The sequence below is a fragment of the Hibiscus syriacus genome, unplaced genomic scaffold (assembly GCF_006381635.1).
Source record: "Hibiscus syriacus cultivar Baekdansim isolate YM2019G1 unplaced genomic scaffold, ASM638163v2 tig00111402_pilon, whole genome shotgun sequence".
Taxonomy (NCBI): domain Eukaryota; kingdom Viridiplantae; phylum Streptophyta; class Magnoliopsida; order Malvales; family Malvaceae; genus Hibiscus; species Hibiscus syriacus.
Window position 1 is genome coordinate 3,367,865 of NW_024063082.1, and position 25,880 is coordinate 3,393,744.

Consider the following 25,880-nt stretch of genomic DNA (forward strand, 5'->3'; position numbering starts at 1 on the left):
GATTAATTTGATTATGTTTTGTTTAAAAGAAATGATATCATTTACTTTACCTATAGTTACAGTTATCATTTACTATATTACTTTTGTTTTAAATGAAGATTGTACGTGTAAAGAATTGAGTGAATCAGCAGGTAGTGTGGGGTTTGTTTGCTTTTCAGTCTGATGTTAATTTTTCGTTGGTTATAATGACTCAGCCATCCACATATGGATGTCTTTCTTTCGTTTACAGATAAATCATAAAAAAACAAAGAACTTGAATTCATCCCCTAATTAGGTGAAGAAATCAATTGCCAAACATCATGCAACTCCAAATTACTAGGAAAGCCGAAAGCAAACTATCTTCTTTCAAGGTTCCACCACTGAAAAAGATAAAAATGAGACTGGTCCGCTCATTCATGAATGTTTGTTGATTCTTTTCCCGAAACGAAACAACAAAGAAACAAACAAAAAGCCATAATTCCCTTCTCCTCCTTTTTTCTAATAATAAATTGTTAAAAAAGCCCGATAAAAAGGAATTTCACTCCTTGGTGTGTCTATATAAGTTCATGTTTCTCTTGTGATTCTCTTATAACCATTTTTTTCTTCTCATTTTTGTCGAAGGCTTTGGATGACAACAAGTGTAATTGGGTCAGTCACAAATTTTAAATTAATTAATTAATTTTTTGGGTTGCACATAATCTCTGCATACATGCATGCACAAATACTATAAAAATTAGGAAAAATTTCTAGGAGTATCCAAGTAGGGGTGCCTATATTTGCATGCAGGAAGTATAGTTAATTAAAAGTATGAAATTTTGTTCTTTGGTAAAGGTTATCATTTTTTTTGCAGAAAATAAGAAGCTGTTCAATTGTTTCTTTCAAGAAAATTTTCTGGAATTTTCAGTTTTCTGGGAAAAGGTGTTCGAAGGCAAAGAAGAAGTGGTTGAACTGGTAAAATATGGTTCTTTCTCTCTCTCTCTATCTCTGTGTAATATTGTTGAACGGTGTTTTTAGATTTCTTGAATTTTCTTTCTTTTTATTAATGGATGGATTTCTTGAATTTCCTTGAGATTAATTCAACATGTTGGCATGGTGTAAATTTCCATGTTAAATGGTTATGGAAGTGAAATATTAACAGTTGTAGGGGGGGAAAACAAATTTACTCTTGAATTGAGGGTAATCAGTGACATTCAGATTCTCATAATTTGGTTTGAATCTCTGATTTTTTAACTATGTTCCTGTTAACTCTAAATGTCTCACTCTAAAGGATGTTATTAAGGATCACTTTGCTTGGTCTAATTAACTGGAGTTATGAATATCAGATTGTTTTGGTTAATCTTCTTTATGGGGTAAATTTCAGCAACAATGGTGACCAGAACAGTCGATCTTCGATCTGATACTGTCACGAAACCTACCGAGGCAATGAGGGTTGCGATGGCAACTGCTGAAGTCGATGATGATGTCTTGGGTGCTGATCCGACTGCGGTCCAGTTAGAATCAGAGGTTGCAATGATCATGGGCAAAGAGGCTGGTTTATTCGTTCCATCAGGCACAATGGGCAACCTCATTAGTGTTCTTGTTCACTGTGATATAAGGGGAAGTGAGGTCATTCTTGGAGACAATTCTCATACCCATATTTATGAGAATGGTGGGATTTCAACCATTGGAGGTGTTCATCCAAGGCCGGTGAAGAACAGTGATGATGGAACTATGGACATCAATTCGATTGAAGCCGTCATAAGAGACCCAAGAGGAGATATTGTTTACCCGACTACGAGGCTGATTTGCTTGGAGAATTCACATGCAAAGTGAGATTTTGTTTCTTGTGAAGATACTATTTTTTATCCATTTTATTATTATTATTATTAATATTAATATTATTATTATCATTATTAATATTATTATTATTATTATTATTATTATTATTATTAGTATTTATTATTATTATTAATTATATATTATTATTATTATTATTATTTAACAAATAATTACAACTGGACCGGCCCAGTTACAAGCCAACTAGAACCGGTCCAGCCAACCAGAAACCCTAAAAGGTTTCAGCTAGGGTTTCTAAACCCTAGCCACACCCAGCCGCCTCTGATGGTTCCAGATCCCAGCCGCCGCCTCACTGCCAAGTGGTCCAATGGCCCACTGCCGACGCCTCCGCCGCTGCCACGTCCCGAATGGAGGATCTAGAAGATCAACGTCGGCCGTCCACACCAAGGCTACGGGGTGAGTCACCACTGGTAGTCCGGTGACTCACCGAAGCCCTCTCTTTGGACCGGTCCGATGACCGCACCGGTGGTGGCTATAAAAGCCACCACCCACCTGCGAAGAAAAAGAGAAGAGACAGAGACAGAGACAGAAACAGAAACCCAAAAAAAAAAACAGAGAAAGGAAAACAAACAAACTACCAACGATCTCAGTCAGCATCAACCACAGCAAGGAAAAAGAGAGAAGAAAGACAAAAGCTTACCCTGTCACCGGAGAGCCCCAACCGTCGCCGGATCTCACCAAAACTTCAAAAAGCCGAAGGTATTTTTTGTAGATTTGCTCTGATAGGGATTGTTTTAAGGGAAACAGTCATCGGAACCATCAATAAGATGGTCCGATCTATCTTTAGGAGTAAAAAATATTTTTTCCGGCCACCGGATGCGGTGGCCGGCGGCGAGGTCAACACCGGCGAACGGTTGTCGGCCGGTGTGCTTCTCTCAGTTTTAGAGAGAAGCGAGAGAATTCTGATTTCTCTCAGAGAAGAGAGAGAAAGGGAAGAAAGAAAATGAGGACTGGCCCTTCGGGCCAGCCGATTTTGGGCATTAAATAGCCCTTCCCAAACGACGTCGTTTTGGGGAGGGCTATTCGCGTAATTACGAAATAATTAAACCCCTTCCGCAGTCCTTCATAGTTGTAAATTTTATATTCTGGTCACTAAACTGAATTTATAAAAGTTTTAATTTAGTCTTCGAATTTTAACTTCTTTTATTTTAGTCCTTTTTATATATTAGGATAAATGACAAATTTAATCCTTTAATTTTAATAAATAATATTTTAATCCCTAGTTATATTTTAATTTATTTGAATCTAATATCCGAATTTTAGATGATTTTATTTTAATCACTAAATAAATAAAAATAAAAAAATAACATATTTAATCCCTATAGTTTTGATTAATTATAAATTAGATTTTTTAATTTTATTGTTACTGCAATTTAGTCATTTATTTTATATGTTTTAATTTATTTTATTGTTTTTAAATATATTGTTTAATAGAATTATTCTTTTATTATGTTAAATATTTTGATATATATCATAAATATATATATAATAAATATTAATTTTTAAACATTTATTTTTAATATCGAAGAAAAGGACAGTCTTAATACAACTGGATGTCCTATTCTGATGTTTTAAAATTAAACAATATTATTTAAATTATATTTATCAATATCAAAGAAAAGAGCTGTCTTAAGGCACCTAGAAGTTCTTTTTTGATATTTTTAAATAAATAAATATTTTTTATATAATTTTGAAATAATAGGATCATAAATTAAATATTTTTGAATTTTTAAATAATAGAGACAATTTATAATTAAAAAGTACCAATTTTGGGCGTTGTAGGGGTGCTAATCCTTCCCTAAACGTAACCGACCACGAATCCCTTTTTATTTTAAAAGAACGAATTTTTGGTTATAAAACGCAGATCAGTTCATCTTTTAAATATGGTTTTCTTAAAAACTATTTTAAAAGAAAATTTTTAGGTATTCGACCTACCTAATCTAAAAGGTCGATGGCGACTCACAAATTATTCTCAAAATTATTTATTAACATCAATTTCCCCGCCAATTTTAATATTTCGTGCCCGGACGAAAACCGGTTACGACAGCTTGGCGACTCTGCTGGGGACTGGTCAAACTTTTAAAATCAATTATAATTGTCTCTATTAATTAAAAATTAAAATTTATATATTTAATTTTTAATTCTCTCTTTTCAAAATTTTTATGTATTTATTATTTTATAATAATTATATGTTTTATTTGCAAGTATTTTATTTTATTAGTTTTTGTTATAGGTTTGAACATTTCTCCTCACACACAACACTTGCATTGCATTACATAAAGCTCTATAATTGAGTTGTCCCTTTTAAGTGGGAGTGAAAGCGACGTCTTCGTGAGAATTTATTCTCCGTGTCAGACCTAACAAGTAACTTTCGGGGTTCATATGCTCTCTGTCTTCGTGAGAATTTATTCTCCGTGTCAGGCATAGAGAAATGTATCCCCTCGAATTGAACTCGATTCACTTTAGTCTGTAATGGACTAGGATTGAGGGTTAGCAACCCAAGGGGGCACTAACAAGGACAATTCGGGTACCTTTACTCCTAGTTCTGAAACCTGCATATAAAAAAACCTTAGAAACTCTTCCAATCAGAAGTCATGCCGAAATTTTGTCCAAAATAGGTGTACACAGGAGAAATGAATTATGTCTTTCCTGTTAATTTATTTACATGTTTATTTAAATTATTTAGAAAAGCATGTTTAAATTAAATAAATGTTATTATCCTTTAAACTAACTTATTTTCTTTTTGTGTGTTCTTTATTTTTCTGTTTGCATAGCATCATACAGGATAAAAGACATTGATCCTTGTGTTAATAGTCTCATGGAAAACCTTCATCCATGGATAAAAGGGTTCAAGTCAAGTAATTCTAAACTCAGAAGTAAGACAGTGGGCTGAAGATTTACAAAGACAAGAAGGAGATAGTCTGCCAGATGATTATGTATCTGACTTAGCCAGTTATGCTTCAGTTTCACTAAAAAGAAATGATCTACAAGATTTGCGAGGTATTTGGGAAAGTTGGGATTCAAACAAAAAATTGCAGTTTTATCAGACTTACGGAGACATCCCATATTTGCTCTATGTTGAAGTTGATGATGAATTACTCAGAGCCCTAGTTCAATTCTGGAATCCAGGGTACAATTGCTTCACTTTCAATAAGGAGGACTTGGTCCCTACTATTGAAGAATATACAACTTTGTTACATCTTGAAGGTGCTTTGGAGAGTCGAATATATTCAAAGTCAATTAAAACTCAGCCCTTTCGAGTTAAATTAGCAAAGATTGCTGGGGTACGAGAAGAATGGGTAGCATCCCGTACAAAACAAAAAGGCGAAAGCGAAGGCATTGCTTGGACCAACATCAGAGAGCTTATTCAGAGTCATCCAGACGCTAAAGTACGATTCGATCTATTTGCTCTGGGTATATATGGTATGGTCATCTTTCCAAAAGCAGCATTGGGATATATTGAAGCTGCAGTAGTAGACTTGTTTGAACAACTGCCAAAGAAGATTAACCCTGTTTCTGCCATCCTAGCAGAGACCTTCAGATCGTTAAATGCTTGCAGAAGGCTAGGAGGTGGACGATTCTCAGGGTGTACCCAGTTGTTATATGTTTGGATCCGTAGTCATTTCTGGAGGACGGAAAAGGTTTCATACCGACGCTTCAATACGGATTACTCACCATTAAAAGAATTTCTAGAGCAGGAATGGCCGAAAGAAATTAAGAAAGAGATATGTGGATTAATGCCTTTCGAAATCTGCAAAGCAATGATGTTGTTTGGCGCGCCCCGTGGCAAATACAAAGGGAGTTCTGTTACAGATGTGGTGATTACAACTGGATAATGCTGCTCGGATTATGGGGAGGAATTGGATATGCTCCACTTCTGGTTATAAGACAATATGAAGGTCGTCAATTTGTACCTGTCACTGTTGGATTACAGTCATCTGAGTTCGCATTCCACAGCAAAAATTATAAAAGAAGCATCATGGAAGCCGTTACAGCTTGGAAAACAATTTTTTGTATTCGAGCTAAAGCAGCAAAGGAAATGCTAACTCCTGATTATGAAGAATGGAGATCCGTCAGAAAAAACGAAAATATTCCTCTACCAGATCAAAATGAGGATATTCCTATGGAAGATCGCATTAAGGTGGTTCCATCAGAGATTGAAATCTTGAGAGCTGAGTTTGAAGCAGAAAGAGATGGCTGGTCGAAAGAGTTAGAGCAAATGAAACAAGATAAAGCTATGTTGGGGGTTGACATTGACTTTCATTCATCACAATGTGCAATGTTGAGAAAAGATAAAGAAAAAGGTGAGGATGAATACAGAGCCTTACAGAAAGATTACCAGAAGTTATATAAATCTCGAAAGGCATCAGGACCCGGCCAATCGACGGTACAGATGACCAGAGAATTGAACATTGAGAAAAGACGAGTTGAAGATCTGAAAGGAAAGAATAGCCGTCTACTCAAAAGCCTGGAAAAAGGAAAGCAAAAAATGGAAGATTTCGAGGCTGACAGAAGAGAGCGAATTATAAAACACAAGGCTGAACACCGTGAGATCATGAATGAAATGCAAAGAGAAAGAGATCGAGCCAAAGATTTAGAAGAGATAAAGAATGACATCTTTGTTAAATTTGAAAGCGAGAAAAATATCATGTTCAAGGGATTTGAATCTGAAATGAACCAGTTGATTGCTGAACTTGAAGTCAGAGGCCAAAAGATGGAAGAATCTAATGTTGAAAAAGAAAAATGGGAGCTGGAAAAGAAAAATTTCAACACCAGACTTGAGGTAGAGCAGGAGGTGGCTAGCAATTGGATGCAAAGATGCAGAAACAAAGATGTTCAAATCCAGAAGCTTAATCAAAGAACGCAAGAAGCTCGAACAAAACTTGAAGAGGATTTGGATCAGTCTAGAAACAAAAACTCAGAGTTTAATGCTTACATTTTGCAACTGGAAGAATCATTGTTTCAAGAAAAGGTTCGTCTAGGACCTAATGATCTCAAAGAAAGTAATGAGGAAAATGCTTCACTGCGAAGACGCATTAGAGATCTTGAAAAAATTCTGCACAATTGTCAAGTCAGAATCACTGAGTTAGAGCAAACTCTTGAAGGAACAACTGAACGATGGCAAAAGTCAACTGAGTTCTATGTCGAAAGAAGTGAAGAAAGAAGCAATATGGTGTTCGAGGCCATGGTACAAATGAGCGAGGTTGCCAGATACGTTGGGGAACTAGCTGTTGAAGCCGAAATAATTGAGCATCACGTTGATCCAGTTTCCAAGTGTGGAAAGAAGGTGTCATGGTTAATGAAAGAAATTATAGAGCTTAATAGGAAAGCTATGCCTTATTTGTAGTTCTGAACTATTATAAAGAAACTTTTGTATGCCGATGAAAGTTGTTCTATGACAGTTAACCTTTTGGGATCAATGTTTTTTTTCATACATGCATTTTGCATACATTCATCATTCATTTCATAATTTCCGCTATGAATTATTATTTTATTTATTAAGTTAAAATTCATTAATTAAAATTTGAAAAAATAATATTAAAAGATTTTTTAATCGCAGTTACTCTGGCCAAAAGAGAAATATTACATCACTACGGTACTAGACAAGCCATTAAGAGAATTATGGAGGATAAAATACAGCGTATTGAGGAACAGCATCATAAAGAACAAGAAGAAATGAGAATGAAGTTGGAAAAAATTGAAGCCAGCATTGCAAATTCACAAGACAGTATGATGAAGAAGATAGAGGACATGTTTAAAAGGCAGGCTACCAGTGGAAAAATGCAAGAAAATCCTGTATCTTTTGATCAAGATCCTATGTATCCTCTAGGTTTTCCACCAGAATCAATTTATCACTCTGGTACTACCCCTATACAAATCAATGCTCGTACATCTGCATTACAAGAAGTCAAATCACATGAAGATCAACAAGTGGATCCGGCATCTTCAAGCAAAAATCCACTTATATCAGATGTGAAAATAGGGGATCTTAATACTGAGCATTTGATCCCAGATTTAAATGAGCTGAATGAGAAACAAAAAGTAAATGAAGAACTGACCAGACAGATCAAGAGCTTAGAAGAGCGAATGAAATCCGTGGAAATAACTGAATCATTCTATGGATTTGATGCTAGTGAGCTGAGTTTGGTTCCAGACTTAATCCTCCCTATCAAGTTCAAAGCTCCCGAATTTGATAAATATAACGGTACTACATGCCCTTCATCCCACATTACTATGTTTTGTCGAAGAATGGCAGGATATGTGAAAGACGAGAAATTGTTAATTCACTGCTTTCAGGATAGCTTGACAGGACCGGCTTTAAAATGGTATACTCAATTGACCAAAGCCAACATTAGATCCTGGAAAGATTTGGCTAAAGCATTTTTAGAGCAGTACCGCCATGTGACAGACATGGTCCCTGATAGATGGACTCTACAGAATTTGGAGAAAAAGAATAATGAAACATTCAGACAGTATGCCCAGAGATGGCGTGACACTGCGGCCCAAGTTCAACCACCTTTGTCAGAAAAAGAGGCCACAGTGATGTTTGTCCATACATTGAAGGCTCCTTATTTAAACCATCTAATGGGGAATGCAACAAGAAATTTTGCAGATTTGGTCATTTCTGGTGAATTAATTGAAAATGTATTGAAAAGTGGCAAGATTGAATCGAATGATGGGTCTAGTTCCAAAAGACCTACATACCGGAAAAAGGAGAATGAGGTCAACAATGCCAATTCTTACAGCAAAGATTCATCGAAAAGTGTTACAATAACCCAGCCAAGGGTTAAGAAAGAGGAAACAAACACTAATCGAGCAGAGTCCAGAGGATCTCGAAAGGAAAATGAAAGGTTGTCTTTTACACCTTTACCAGTACCATATGCAGAGATCTATGATTCGCTGTTAAAAGCAGATGTTATAAGGCCCTATCCTTTGGTTCCCATGCAACCACCATTCCCTCCTTGGTATGATACAAAGGCACACTGTATTTACCATGAAGGAATTACAGGACATTCTATTGAAAACTGTCTAGCTTTCAAAAGGGTGGTTCAAAATTTGATCAACACTGGGAAGTTGGAATTCAATACACCATCCGCATCAAGTCATCCATTGCCAAATCATGGAGATAAAAACGTGAATGCAATTCAGGAAGAGAACAGAAAGAAAGCAAAGACTGACATTTCTGAAATTAAATCTCCATTTGTTTGGATATTCCAACAGCTTTCTTTAGCCAGTATAATTCCACAACAATTCAGGCCAGAGCAGAGTGAAGGCAAGAATTATTGTGAATATCATCAGGAGAAAGGGCATAAAATCCAACTATGTCCTGAGTTTAGAAACTTGGTGCAAAAATTGATGAACAATAGAGAAATAGAATTCTTTGAAGAAGAACCCGGGAAAAAAGAAAATGATGTTTGCTCATCAGAGGATTCTAAACCAAATCAAAGAATAAATGATCCTGTGATCATTAATGTGAAATCATCCACGGTGATTCCGGCACCAATAAGGCCAAAAGTAGTTATTACCACTCCTCTACCATTTCCATACAAAGATACCCGCAGGGTACCTTGGAATTATACTACCAATGTTTCAATGGTAGGAGGATCTGTTTCTCTAGAAAAACAGAAGAGAAAAAACAAAGTCTGAGTACAACATCGGCATCTGAAGCAGTGAGCGAGGTCGGTTTCTTTACAAGAAGTGGGAGATGTTACTCTCCCGAAACATCCAATGCTTCAGAACAAGTGAAAGCAAAAGGAAAAGCTGTGGCAATACCTCAGAAGGTATTTGAAGATGAATCCCTTCCAGCATTCAATGAGCCTGTGACAGAAAAGCAAGCTCAAGAATTTTTGAAGTTTTTGAAACATAGTGAGTATAGTGTGGTTGAACAACTACACAAACAACAGGCGAGAATTTCTATTCTTGATCTTTTGATGAATTCAGAAGCGCATAGGAATGCTTTGATGAAAATCCTCAATCAGACATTTATCCCCGAAGATATATCCCTCAATAAACTTGACAGAATTGTGGGACATATAGCCGCCGACAATTACATAACCTTCACAGATGATGAAATACCAGAAGGCGGAATGGGGTCAGTAAAAGCTTTAAACATCACGACACATTGTCATGGTCATGTGTTGCCAGGAGTATTGATTGACAATGGGTCTGCTCTCAATTTGATGCCTCTAGTAACACTTCAAAGAATGCCTCTGGATCAATCACACATGAAGAGTTATCAGAATGTGGTACGAGCATTTGATGGTACTCAAAAAGAAGTGCTTGGGAAAATGGAAATACCGTTGTTAATCGGCCCAGTCGTGTACAATATTGATTTTGTGGTGATGGACATCCACCCCACATATAATTGTCTATTAGGGAGGCCATGGATTCATTCAGCAGGAGCCGTTCCTTCTTCATTACATCAGAAATTGAAATTTGTTGTTGATGGACAACTCATATGCGTCAGTGCTGAAGAAGAAATCATTGCGTCTGTAACAAGCGATGTTCCATATATCGACACCAATGATGAAGCTCTTGAATGCTCTTTTCGAGCTCTTGAATTTGTAAATACAACCTTTGTTGCAGAAGGAAGCAAAATTCCATATCCCAGACTGTCTGATTGCACCAAGATGACGGTACAACAAACTTTAGGCATCGGAGCTAAAGCTGGGAGAGGTCTAGGAAAGAATCTTCAAGGGATTTCAGTTCCTATCAGTATAAAGATGAAAAAAGACCGTTTTGGGCTGGGGTTTAAGCCAAATTTTCAGCAAAAGAACAAAGAGATGAAAAGAAGATGTGAAGACAGAAAGGCAAAATTGAAAGGAGGAGAAATCCTTTGGAAACACATGTCTTTCCCCCAGTTAAGGACAACATTCAGATCAGGGGGAACAATTAATGTGGAACAGCAACTTGTTGAAGCCTTTAAAGAAGAAAAGTTGATGAAAGACCAAGACATAGTTGAAGAAGCTATGAATGGATTATTTATCAACATGATCGCGAATAACAACAAGACTGGCAAGTATTTGGATATGATTCGACCATGCCTTCCTGGAGAAACACTCACCAATTGGATCGCTGAAGATCTTCCTATAGTTTTTAATATTAATGCAGAGTAATATTCAGAACTAATCTTTATGTTTAGCTCAAAAATATGAAAACCTTTTGTTATCTTGTAAAAAGAAATTATGTTAAATATAAGGAACTTTCTTTAAAATTTTCAGATGGCAATCATTCTTTACATTTTCTTACATCTTTACATTTATTTATTTTCATAAATTTACTATATTCTTTCGGAAATGTTCCGACTTAAATTTGCAGGTGTCACCGTGTTAATAGCATGTTTATTCCTAAATTTAATCCAGTGATAAATTTAGAGCAGCCTATATGTCTGGAAGAAATCAATGGTTGTGAAGATGAACTAGAATGTGATGTTCCTACTGAATTATTAAGATTGGTAGAAAAAGAAGACAAACAAATTCTACCCCACAAAGAAGAGGTTGAGACTATGAATTTGGGAACAGATGAAGAAATAAAAGAGGTGAAAATTGGTACCACTCTGACAGTCCAGATAAAGCAAGAATTGATAAATCTCCTTCAAGAGTTCAAAGATATCTTTGCATGGTCTTATCAAGATATGCCTGGTTTGAGCACAGATATAGTGATACACAAGCTTCCAATCAATCCAGAATATAAATCGATTCAACAAAAGCTCAGAAGAATGAGGCCAGAAATGTTGTTGCAAATCAAAGAAGAAGTGATGAAACAAATCAATGCAGGTTTTCTACAGGCATCTAAATACCCAGAATGGGTAGCCAACATTGTTCCCGTACCGAAGAAAAATGGGAAAGTTCGAATGTGCGTGGATTACAGAGATCTTAACAAAGCTAGTCCGAAAGACAGTTTTCCATTACCACACATAGACACATTGGTGGACAATACTGCAGGGCATGCATGGTTTTCATTTATGGATGGTTTTTCAGGATATAATCAGATAAAAATGAATCCTGAAGACATGGAGAAAACAACATTTATAACCATGTGGGGCACATTCTGTTATAAAGTGATGCCATTTGGATTGAAGAATGCAGGGGCAACATATCAAAGAGCCATGGTAACTTTGTTTCATGACATGATGCACAAAGAGATTGAAGTATATGTAGATGACATGATTGCCAAATCCAAAACGGAAGAAGAAGAACATATTCAAAATCTGAGGAAGCTTTTCCAGAGATTGAGGAAATATCAATTAAAGCTCAACCCCGCTAAATGCACTTTTGGGGTAACTTCCGGAAAACTTTTGGGATTTGTGGTCAGCAAAAAAGGAATCGAGATTGATCCAGATAAAGTAAAAGCAATTCAAGATCTTCCACCACCCAATACAAAAAAAGAAGTTCGAGGCTTTTTGGGGAGATTAAATTATATATCTCGGTTCATTTCTCAATTGACTGACAAATGTGATCCAGTGTTCAAATTACTTCGAAAGAACAATCCTGAAGTCTGGAATGAAGAATGTCAAGAAACTTTGGATATTATTAAGAAATATTTATCCAATGCCCCAATTTTAGTATCACCAATGCCTGATAGACCATTAATTCTCTACTTGACGGTCTTAGAAAATTCGATGGGATGTGTACTAGGACAGCATGATGAATCAGGAAAGAAAGAAAAAGCTATTTATTATCTGAGCAAGAAATTTACTGATTGTGAAGTTCGATATCCATCAATACAAAAATTATGTTGTGCTTTGGTGTGGACTACTCGAAGACTCAGACAATATATGTTATACCATACTACTTGGTTGATATCAAAACTTGATCCTTTAAAGTTCTTAATGGAATCACCAGCTTTGACAGGCAGAATGGCTAGATGGCAGATGTTATTATCTGAATTTGATATTGTATATGTCAACCAAAAAGCGATAAAAGGAAGTGTCATAGCTGATTTCCTGGCCAGTCGTGTATCAAATGATTATCAGCCTTTGAACTTCAATTTTCCTGATGAAGATTTGTTATGCGTATCCATGAATGAAGAAGTCAAAACAAATGATGAATTTGCATGTTGGAAGCTTTACTTTGACGGAGCATCTAATGCTTTGGGACGAGGAATTGGGGCAGTGTTAATTTCTCCAGAAAATGTTTATTATCCATTTACAAGTAGACTGGAGTTCTTTTGTACCAATAATATGGCGGAATATGAAGCTTGTGTCATGGGATTGAAAGCAGCTATCGAAAGAAAAATCAAATCTCTCAAGATATATAGAGATTCATCGTTAGTGGTGTATCAATTACGAGGAGAATGGGAAACGAAAGATCCCAAATTATTGGAATACCGAAATTTTACACTCGAATTAGTGAAAGAATTTGAGAGAGTTACCTTCAATTATCTCCCTCGAGAAGAAAATCAAATGGCAGATGCTTTGGCTACATTAGCTGCTATGTTTCAGGCAACTAAGAAGGTTGATATGATGCCAATCAAAATGCAAGTATATGAAATTCCTGCACATTGTTATAGTGTAGAAGAAGAGGTAGATGGTAAACCATGGTATCATGATATCCTGCAATATATCAAAAATCAAAGTTATCCACCAAATGCATCAGAAATTGATAAAAGAACCTTGAGAAGAATGGCTGCTGGATATTTTCTTGATGGAAAGATTATGTATAGAAGAAGCAGTGATCAAATGCTGTTGAGATGTTTAAATACCAGTGAAGCTCGAAATGTCATTGAAGAAGTACACAATGGAATATGTGGAACACATGCAAATGGTCTTTCTATGGCCAGAAAAATAATGAGATATGGATATTATTGGGCTACCATGTACACAAATTGCATTGATTATGCTAGGAAATGTCATAAATGCCAGATATATGCAGACAAGATTCATGTACCCCCATCTCCTCTACATGTAATGACAGCACCTTGGCCATTTTCTATGTGGGGAATAGATGTCATTGGGGCAATCACACCAAAAGCATCAAATGGACATTGCTTCATCCTTGTGGCAATTGATTATTTTACCAAATGGGTTGAAGCTGCTTCATACACTAATATTAAGAGGTCCACAGTCTGCAAGTTCATAAAGAAAGAGATAGTTTGCCGATATGGCCTACCAGAGAGGATCATTACAGATAATGCTCTGAACCTGAACAACAAAATGATGACCGAACTTTGTACACAGTTTAAGATCAAACATGCAAATTCAGTGGCATATCGTCCAAAGATGAATGGGGCAGTTGAAGCAGCAAATAAGAACATCAAGAGAATCATTACAAAGACTACTGAAACTTACAAAGATTGGCACGAGAAGTTACCTTTTGCTCTATATGCATACCGAACTACTGTTCGAACATCTACTGGGGCAACACCGTTTTCTTTAGTCTACGGGATGGAAGCAGTCTTACCAATTGAAGTTGAGATTCCATCGCTTCGAATATTGAGAGAAACAAAATTGGATGAATCTGAATGGATCCAAGCTAGAGTTGATCAATTGAACCTTATTGAGGAGAAAAGATTGAAAGCTATTTGCCATGGACAGATGTATCAAAAACGGATGATGAAGTCTCATGATAAGAAAGTACATCCAAGAGAATTCCAAGAGGGTGATCTAGTACTAAAAAAGATCTTGCCTATACATAAAGATTTCCGTGGGAAATGGATGCCTAATTGGGAAGGGCCATACGTTGTAAAAAAGGCCTTTTCCGGAGGAGCATTGATCTTGGCAGAAATGGATGGAAAAATTCTGAAAAATCCAATAAACTCAGATTCTATCAAGAAATATTATGCTTGAAGAAAAGAAAGAAAAAAAAGAAAGAAAGAAAGAAAGAAAAAAAAAGAAAAAAAAAAAAGAAAAAAAAGAAAAAAAGAGGGTCAAGGTGAAAACCCGCAAAGGGCATCTTGTAACCAAAGGAAGGATTTGAGTTGAAAACCTGAAAAGGCGGCTCAAATACAGGTTGATATTAGGCATCTGGCAATTGAACTCTCTTAAGATTTTAATAGTTTGGAAGAAGCTTCACATCTACAAGCATTTTGACAACGTTTGAGATCTTCCAGACAAAGGCTTACATCATTACTCTAAGTTGTGTCAACTTGATTAATTTAGAAATACTTATGCTTGTAATTTGTTGAGACATTTGAATTTTATTCTTATGATTGCCAGAACTTTGAATATAATTCTATCTAATTCAAGTTCAATTTATTTGAGATTCAATTTATTTTTGGAAATTCAATTTATTCTTTTCTATTGAATTAACATAATTTTGAAATAATTTAAAGATTTCTGAATATCACTTTATGTTAATACTTTTGAATACATGGAATACAAAGTAAGCAAATCATCACTAGCTTAAAGCCATGAACATCAAGATTGTTACAAGTGGTGCTACCGACAACGAGGTCGAATCCGCCAATTTTACTCATCAATTGCTCCAACCGATCACCATTCAGTTCTTGCACATCTGTTTTCAAGGATATACTAAAACAGTAGAAGATGATCTTTGCATTATTGATTCCAGCAAAAAGAAACAAGACATTGATATCACTGGGAAACATGTTTCTATACAGATCCTTATATATGGTTTTTAAGGAAACCTAGAAGCATTTCCACCTCATCAGGTTCAAGTGGAGTAACTTTATTCCTTCCAACCCATACTAGATTCCATTTTCAGCACTCATCAAGAACATACTTCTGGACACTCGAAGGTGGCTCATTGTCATAAGCTTCAGAAGCCTTACAGACCCTTTCTGTCAATTCGGCACTTCCTGAACATGTTTATAAACAATTCAACCTTTTATATGTGCTCAATAGCATCTTCTGGAAGTGTTCTTTGAGTTATCTGATCTGGTTGGACAGAACATAGCATCTTCTGGAAGTGTTCTTTGAGTTATCTGATCTGGTTGGACAGAACATAGCATCTTCTGGAAGTGTTCTTTGAGTTATCTGATCTGGTTGGACAGAACATAGCATCTTCTGGAAGTGTTCTTTGAGTTATCTGATCTGGTTGGATAGAACATAGCATCTTCTGGAGGTGTTCTTTGAGTTATCTGATCTTGTTGGACAGAACATAGCATCTTCTGGAAGTGTTCTTTGAGTTATCTGATCTGGTTGGACAGAACATAGCATCTTCTGGAAGTGTTGTTTGAGTTATCTGATCTGGTTGGACAGAACATAGCATCTTCTGGAAGTGTTCTTTGAGTTATCTGATCTGGTTGGACAGAACATAGCATCTTCTGGAGGTGTTCTTTGAGTTATCTGATCTTGTTGGACAGAACATAGCATCTTCTGGAAGTGTTCTTTGAGTTATCTGATCTGGTTGGACAGAACATAGCATCTTCTGGAAGTGTTCTTTGAGTTATCTGATCTGGTTGGACAGAACATAGCATCTTCTGGAAGTGTTCTTTGAGTTATCTGATCTGGTTAGACAGAATAGCATCTTCTGGAAGTGTTTCTTTGAGTTATCTGATCTGATTAGACAGAATAGCATCTTCTGGAAGTGTTCTTTGAGTTATCTGATCTGGTTTGGTAAGAACTACAGAACCAATCATTAGAATTAAAAGATGAACTACATGATCGTCTTCATTAAGAAGTTTCTTTTCAAGCTTCTTTTGCTTATTCCTTTCCCAAAAATCATAGCACGAGTTTCGCCTTTGCTTGTAACTGGGATTATCATATGATTGCTTCCCACCTTTTTCCGGAAGAAAGCTATTTGAAGTTTCAACTTCTGAGAATCACATTTTTGTCAAGAATAACATTTTATCAGAATCAGAATTCAGAATTTCTCGGTATTAGAAGAACTATTGATATATGTGAAATCATCCTGAAAGGTTACTTCATAATCAGATGAGTTGTTATCAGAATCAACATGTTGTCTGAATGCAAGCTTTTCAAAAGCCTATACTATTGAGTTTTATTCTCAAGAGGTTTTGTGATATTATATCTACATCTACATTTGTCAAAAATGATAGATTCTTTGATGTGAAGAAGACAGATATATTAGGTTTTTATAATTGAAGAAATACTCAATTCACCAATCTGAAATCAAATAACTCAACATTCATGCATCATATTTAGGCATTTGCAAAAATAGATGTATTTTCATTCATTTTCATTTATGTGGAATTTTTAACAGAAATTTCAAAGATTTTAGCAAAGATTTCAAATTCATTTGATGGATCAACAGTTCCAGAGAAGGTTCATAATGAGAAGAACTCATCTGAAGAAGGAAGAAGAAATTCATAATGAGAAGAATTTGTTCAACCTTTTACTTGAATCCGTCACTTGATGGATCAACTTTTCCAGAGAAAGTTCATAATGAGAAGAACTCATCTGAAGAAAGAAGAAGAAGTTCATAATGAGAAGAACTTGTTCAACTTTTTGCTTGAATTCATCACTTGATGGATCAACATTTCCAGAGAAAGTTCATAATGAGAAGAACTCATCTGAAGAAGGAAGAAGAAGTTCATAATGAGAAGAACTTGTTCAACTTTTTGCTTGAATTCATCACTTGATGGATCAACATTTCCAGAGAAAGTTCATAATGAGAAGAACTCATCTGAAGAAGGAAGAAGAAGTTCATAATGAGAAGAACTTGTTCAACCTTTTGCCTGAATCCATCATTTGGTGGATCATCTTTTCCAGAGAAAGTTCATAATGAGAAGAACTCATCTGAAGAAGGAAGAAGAAGTTCATAATGAGAAGAACTCATCTGAAGAAGGAAGAAGAAGTTCATAATGAGAAGAATTTGTTCAACCTTTTACCTGAACCCATCATTTGGTGGATCATCTTTTCCAGAGAAAGTTCATAATGAGAAGAACTCATCTGAAGAAGGAAGAAGAAGTTCATAATGAGAAGAACTTGTTCAACTTTTTGTTTAAATTCATCATTTGATGGATCAACATGGCCAGGTAAAGTTCATAATGAGAAGAACTCATCTGAAGAAGGAAGAGAAAGTTCATAATGAGAAGAACTCATCAAGAGCTTATTCAACCTTTTGAATGACTCTATCACAGAAAAGAGGTCATCATCATCCCCAGCAGAGAGTTCATAATAAGAAGAACTTATTTGGAGAGAGAGAAGAATTTACTCAATATCTCCATTATAATCAAAGTAAAGTCAAATGGATAAAAAATTTTATTATCTTTTCATCTTTGCCCTATTCTTGTTAACACAAGAATGAGCAAAGAGGGGCAGCTGAAGATACTATTTTTTATCCATTTATTATTATTATTATTAATATTAATATTATTATTATCATTATTAATATATTATTATTATTATTTATTATTATTATTAGTATTTATTATTATTATTAATATATTATTATTATTATTATTATTTAACAAATAATTACAACTGGACCGGCCCAGTTACAAGCCAACTAGAACCGGTCCAGCCAACCAGAAACCCTAAAAGGTTTCAGCTAGGGTTTCTAAACCCTAGCCACACCCAGCCGCCTCTGATGGTTCCAGATCCCAGCCGCCGCCTCACTGCCAAGTGGTCCAATGGCCCACTGCCGACGCCTCCGCCGCTGCCACGTCCCGAATGGAGGATCTAGAAGATCAACGTCGGCCGTCCACCCAAGGCTACGGGGTGAGTCACCACTGGTAGTCCGGTGACTCACCGAAGCCCTCTCTTTGGACCGGTCCGATGACCGCACCGGTGGTGGCTATAAAAGCCACCACCCACCTGCGAAGAAAAAGAGAAGAGACAGAGACAGACAGAAACAGAAACCCAAAAAAAAACAGAGAAGGAAAACAAACAAACTACCAACGATCTCAGTCAGCATCACAGCAAGGAAAAAGAGAGAAGAAAGACAAAAGCTTACCCTGTCACCGGAGAGCCCCAACCGTCGCCGGATCTCACCAAAACTTCAAAAAGCCGAAGGTATTTTTTGTAGATTTGCTCTGATAGGGATTGTTTTAAGGGAAACAGTCATCGGAACCATCAATAAGATGGTCCGATCTATCTTTAGGAGTAAAAAATATTTTTTCCGGCCACCGGATGCGGTGGCCGGCGGCGAGGTCAACACCGGCGAACGGTTGTCGGCCGGTGTGCTTCTCTCAGTTTTAGAGAGAAGCGAGAGAATTCTGATTTCTCTCAGAGAAGAGAGAGAAAGGGAAGAAAGAAAATGAGGACTGGCCCTTCGGGCCAGCCGATTTTGGGCATTAAATAGCCCTTCCCAAACGACGTCGTTTTGGGGAGGGCTATTCGCGTAATTACGAAATAATTAAACCCCTTCCGCAGTCCTTCATAGTTGTAAATTTTATATTCTGGTCACTAAACTGAATTTATAAAAGTTTTAATTTAGTCTTCGAATTTTAACTTCTTTTATTTTAGTCCTTTTTATATATTTAGGATAAATGACAAATTTAATCCTTTAATTTTAATAAATAATATTTTAATCCCTAGCTTATATTTTTAATTTATTTGAATCTAATATCCGAATTTTAGATGATTTTATTTTAATCACTAAATAAATAAAAATAAAAAAATAACATATTTAATCCCTATAGTTTTGATTAATTATAAATTAGATTTTTTAATTTTATTGTTACTGCAATTTAGTCATTTATTTTATATGTTTTAATTTATTTTATTGTTTTTAAATATATTGTTTTAATAGAATTATTCTTTTATTATATTGTTAAATATTTTGATATATATTCATAAATATATATATAATAAATATTAATTTTTAAACATTTATTTTTAATATCGAAGAAAAGGACAGTCTTAATACAACTGGATGTCCTATTCTGATGTTTTAAAATTAAACAATATTATTTAAATTAATATTTATCAATATCAAAGAAAAGAGCTGTCTTAAGGCACCTAGAAGTTCTTTTTTGATATTTTTAAATAAATAAATATTTTTTATATATAATTTTGAAATAATAGGATCATAAATTAAATATATTTTTGAATTTTTAAATAATAGAGACAATTTATAATTAAAAAGTACCAATTTTGGGCGTTGTAGGGGTGCTAATCCTTCCCTAAACGTAACCGACCACGAATCCCTTTTTATTATTAAAAAGAACGAATTTTTGGTTATAAAACGCAGATCAGTTCATCTTTTAAATATGGTTTTCTTAAAAACTATTTTAAAAGAAAATTTTTAGGTATTCGACCTACCTAATCTAAAAGGTCGATGGCGACTCACAAATTATTCTCAAAATTATTTATTAACATCAATTTCCCCGCCAATTTTAATATTTCGTGCCCGGACGAAAACCGGTTACGACATCTTGTTTATGAAATTCTTTTAAATTTGATTTGTTTGGACAATGATAAACATGAGCATTTAGGGGAATTCACCAGCCTCACATTGTCATACTTGAGATGTGTTACTCTGACTATTTTTTTTAAGTTCGACATCAGATATCTGTGTCCAATGCGAATCCAGGCGTAAGAATGGAGATATGACCCTCCGAGGTCTCTCCAAATACATTTGCAAGATACGACCACGTATCTGGATATGCATCAGAAATTGGTACTTTTAGAAAAGTTAAGACTCAAAGCAACATGAAAGGTGACTACTGCATTGGCACTAAATTAGAAGAATGAGGATATATATATATATATATATATATATATATATATATATATATATATATATATATATATATATATATATATATAGTAACCCTGTGTTTTTCCTTTACTCAATCCATGCAGCACCGGGGGGAGATGTTTGTCTGTGGAATACACAGACAAAGTTGGTGAGCTAGCTAAGAAGCATGGTTTGAAGCTTCATATTGATGGAGCTCGAATTTTCAATGCATCTGTGGTGAGTAACTCATTTTTATATTTGCAGTCTTACTCGGTGTCTGTTACAAATGTGTCCGATACAGGAATGTTCAATTTATTTTTCAAGTTATTTCATATATTTGGTGTAATATCCCAAAATTGGGGTTAGTGACTAAAATGGAATTTTAGTAAACTTTGTGCTCAATTTTGAAACAAGTTAAAAGTTCAAGGACTTAAATAGAAAAATTTCAATGTTATATTAAATGGTAATTGTGGAAATTTTGAAGGGTATAATAATAATTTCATAAGAAAGATTTTTATTTCTCTTTTATATAGGAGATGACACGTGGAAATGGAAGAAAGAAAATAGAAAAGTCTGGAGACTTTGGTTCAACCTTTTTCTTCTTCTCTTCTCGTAAGCTCCATGGCAAAGGTAAGTTAGTTCCAAGTTGATTAATTCTTTTGTTTTAAAGTTGGTTTTGATTCTTAGAGTGATGGAAAAGATTAAGGAAAGCTTAAGATGGATTAAAACTCAAAGATTATCAAGTTATGAGAGATTGAAAATAAAAGGTTTCAAATTGAAATCTTGGAAAAGAGTTAGTAATTGAAGTTGGAGGTTAAATTTGACTTGTCAGAGGGTTAGTTAAGAAGTTAGAGGTGATAGAATTGAATTAAGAACACATGGAAAATTTGATGAAATTCTTTTATTCAAGAATTATGGTGAACTATAAGGGATAGTGAAGTGTTATAATGTTATGAGAAGGTTTACATATGTATAGATAAGTTTTATGGTATAAGGAGGGGTTAATAAGTAGAATTTGACGACAAAGTAAGAATTTTCGGGCTCAAAATTGAATTTATGGGTTGTGTGCATCGATGCACTCTCAAATAAATGAACATCGAATGCAATTAGTGCATCGATGCATAAGGAATGCATCGATGCACCCCCTTAAAATGAAAACATCGAAGGTGATTTGTGTATCGATGCATGGGTAGTGCATCGATGCACATGTTAAAGAATGCATCGATATACTGTAGAATATATCGATGCACTTCAAGGAGAAAATAGAATTATACCTTTCTTTTGGTCTAAGAAATGATAGATTAGAATATATTAATTGGATATTGATATGTATCAATGTATGATTATATATATATCAAGCACGAACAAGTTTCGGAACGATTATCAAGTTAAGATTCGATCGAAAGAAAGGAAATCATAAAAGTGGATTGGAACTTAGTGAGGCCAAGGTGAGTAGGGATGGCAACTCAACCCGAATCCGACGGGTTCCGACCCGACCCGATCGGGTCGGATTTTTTTAAAAAAATTTCGGGTTCGGGTCGGGTCGGGTTTTTTTTAAATGTACTGTTCGGGTCGGGTCGGGTCGGGTTTAGGGTGAAAAAAATCTGACCCGACCCGAAAAATATATATAGTTTTATCCTATATATTTAGGGATAATTACAATAATGTCCCTCCATATATAATTTTTTTCAATTAAGTCACTGTTTTCATTGAATAAATTTTTTTTTATTATTATTTCGGGTCGGGTCGGGTCGGGTTTCTAAGTCATATATTCGGGTCGGGTCGGGTCTGGTGAAACCTTAATTTCATCGGGTCGGGTCACGGGTGAAAAACCCTTTCTTCTCGGGTCGGGTGGCCCAAAAACCCGACCCGACCCGACCCATTGCCATCCCTAAAGGTGAGTGCATATTAGTTAGTTTATGGTGCTAAATGGAAACAATACTTGCGACAAGTCTATTTCCTATATTAAAATGCATGAATATATAATTATACGTATATGAATGACATGAATTGTATGTATGCATGATTATATGTGTTAACATGCTTTTGAATGTAATGATATGAGAAGTATGTGCTATGTGATGTATATATATGAACATATGTGAAACTGAACTATGTGACTGCATGAGAAAGATATGAGCCATATGACATGATATATGTGAACGTGAGAAAACAAAGTATAAGATACGAGCTATGTGATCCTATGAGAATATGAAAAGAAGCTATGTGACTACATATATATGTGAAAGAATCTATGAGCTTATATGACATGTAATATGAAAGCTTATATGTGAAATGATATAAGTGAAAATGCCCATGTTATATGATACGAGAGCTATAGGTATAGTTGGCATGTCAAGAGTCGAGGGTCTACGCGGTCCTTCGGGACATACAGTGATCCTTCGGGATATTTCATAGTGGCCCTTCGGGACAAATTTCATAGCCCCTAGTGGGACCACATACGAGTTGTGGTGACAGCATAGTGCACAACCTCAATAGACTCACATATCTACAGTTCTCACATATGTACCTGGGCTAACAAAGAGATAACAATAAATATACATATATTACATGTAAATTATATGTTTTTGTGTGATATGAATTGTATTATATGATATATGATATGATATGTATATTGCTTGATTAATTGAATCATATGTGGCTTAAAAGAATGAATGTATGAGTATATGATTATAAGACATAAATGATAAGAATATGGATAGTGTAATAAGGTTAGTAATGGAAATAGTGTGAGATATGTATGTGTATATTACATTGTATGTAATGTTAAATTGTTTTGGTATGACATCATGAGATGATGTGTTCATGCATGTTTAAATAATTAGAGTTCTTTTATAAATGTAATGCCTCACTAAGTCATAGACTTAGCGTGTGAATGTTTCACATGTAGGTTACAGAAGTGAGAAGAGTAAAGAGCAATGTGGAGCAAGACAGGTCAGTTCTCCTTACCGAATGTCAGATCAGAAGAAAGGTGAATAATATGTATTTTATTATATAAAGTTCTAGTTGGCATGTATTCAAAATAATATATTGTATAAGCTCTGAATAGTTCTGTAAATATTTTGAATAAGTTATATGTTATAAAAAAATTTAAATTACTCGCTATTTTATACAAGTAAATATTTTGAAAAGTCAATGTGACACCTAGGACTCGGATACGGGTTGGGGGTGTTACATTTGGAGGATCCACGTATCTCCGTACCATTGTCCAAACAATGTTTAAACGCATACAAGAAAATGAAGAATCTGGGCAGCATGACTAGCCTTATATTGTTGTTGTATTCTCATGTTTAAATGTATACAGAAAACTATCATTTATCATGGTATCTAACTAAAGTATTAGTCTGTCAGGCACTCGGAGTTCCTGTAAACAGACTCGTACAAGCTGCAGATTCCGTCTCGGTATGCTCCTTATGTTATCATGGTTTGCTTATTTAAGCTTCTTCATCTTTTCAATGTTCTTATTAATTGTTGTTTCAGTTGTTATCCTATACTTCATCGTAATTTACAGTCGTTTTCCAAAATTACAACTTCAATCTGAATAGTGTTTGATCTTATAAATAATGGATTTAGATCTCCCCTCTGGCCCACTTCTTTTCATTGCATTTGTATGCTATAGGTATGTTTATCGAAAGGTTTGGGTGCTCCAGTTGGATCAGTCATTGTTGGATCCAAAAGCTTTATCAACAAGGTAAAATCTGAAATTTTGCAGCTAAAAACCTCTGCAACATATAAAAAATTGTCTTTGAACTGCATTTCCATCACCTTTTTCTTAAGCTAGAAGACGTCGAAAGACCTTAGGCGGTGGGACGAGCAGCTTGGTTTCATCTGTGCTGCTGCTTTTGTTGCTCTGAAAGAGAATATTGCAAAGCTTGAAGGTGATCACAAGAAGGCTAAGATGTTAGCAGGTAAATTATGGTTTAAGTATATGCTACTCTGATTCTTTATTTTACATAAAATATTCGTTTCCGACACCTATATCAGACATCAAATTAAATGCATCGACTTCATACTGGTTTTTATTGTTTCAGAGGGGCTATGGAAACGAATATCGTGAGTATGCTTGTTTTAGAATTTACAGAACAATGTTCTCTTTGGCTTTGCATTTCCGGATTTGAGGTTTTACATACTTGCAAACAACTCGGGTTTGGTTCAGTCGTGATTGAATCAAGCAAGTTGAGTTTCAAGTCTTGAATTTCAATTAGAATGCAAGTTCGAGCTTATCTTGGCTCGATTATATACCCCTAGTTGCGATTCGATCTATCAAGTGAAGTGTAAAATAAGTGTCCGCCCTATTTTTATTTACTTGTTGCTTCCTTGCTCACCAAGAAATAGTGGAAAACTGAATGAAAAATTGCATCAGAAAACTGCGGAGAATTTACTTTTACCAGCAGGTAAAAGCAAAACAAAAGTTTTTTACAATCACCTTTGCTTATATTCTTCATATTACTGTATTTCACCAGATACACTTTGACATAGTGGAGGAAACGAAAATCACAGCAGAGAAACTATACAAGAACTTAGAGGAACATGGTGTAGTTGTGATGCCAGAAGGCCCATACAGGTCAGCATGCTTATGTTGTTCCAAATCTTCGTTTTTCTTTTACGTATGCACGTCCAATATCTGAATAACGATCATAGACAGCACGAACTGATGCGGTTTCTTTCCATGTTATATTAAGGATGAGAATCGTCCTCCACCACCAAATATCAACAAGTGATGTGCAGTACACTTTGTCCTGCTTTCAGGTAATCAACATCGTCCCTGTTCCGAACCCGGCATATAAGGCTCGATTAGATTCCAAACATTTGCAACTACTTTTACCAAATATCGTCCTTGTTTCTTGCTTGTTGATCTATGTAATATTTTACTCATTATTCCTTGTTTGAATATTTTGCAGCAAGCATTCCATGGAGTGCAAGAAGAAAATGGCTACCAAGTCTGAAATTGGTACGAATCTTGAAAGATCAGTTCAGAGGCAGTGACCAAAAATCTCAGATAATATATGATTTTGACCAATTTTTTTTGGATTTGCGAAAATGACCAACAAAATCGCAATGCGATCTCTAATTCGCATTGCGATCTCCACTATCGTAAATTCGCGTTGCGATAGTTGGAAATCGCGTTGCGATAGTTGAAAATCGCACGATTTTTCATTTCGCGTTGCGATAGTCTACAGTTGTCGTTGCGATTTTCCAAATTCGTTGCGATAGTTAAAAAAAAGATTTTGTTTTTTAAGAATTTTCTCTAAAAAGATAGTATCCGCGCGGACGTGTCGAAGACACGTATTACCACGACCACGACCACGACCACTGCAGACTATCGCAACGCGAAATGGAAAATCGCAACGCGATTTTCAACTATCGCAACGCGATTTTCAACTATCGCAACGCGAAATGGAAAATCGTAACGCAAATTTCAACTATCGCAATGCGAAATGAAAAATCGCAACGCGATTTTCAACTATCGCAACGCGAAATGAAAAAACGCAACGC

At 35.4% G+C, this 25,880-nt stretch overlaps 1 pseudogene; it reads left to right on the top strand.

Annotated features, from left to right (window-relative positions):
• Positions 1-504: 504 nt before the first annotated feature.
• Positions 505-25,365, top strand: LOC120161645 (annotated as a pseudogene).
• Positions 25,366-25,880: the final 515 nt, after the last annotated feature.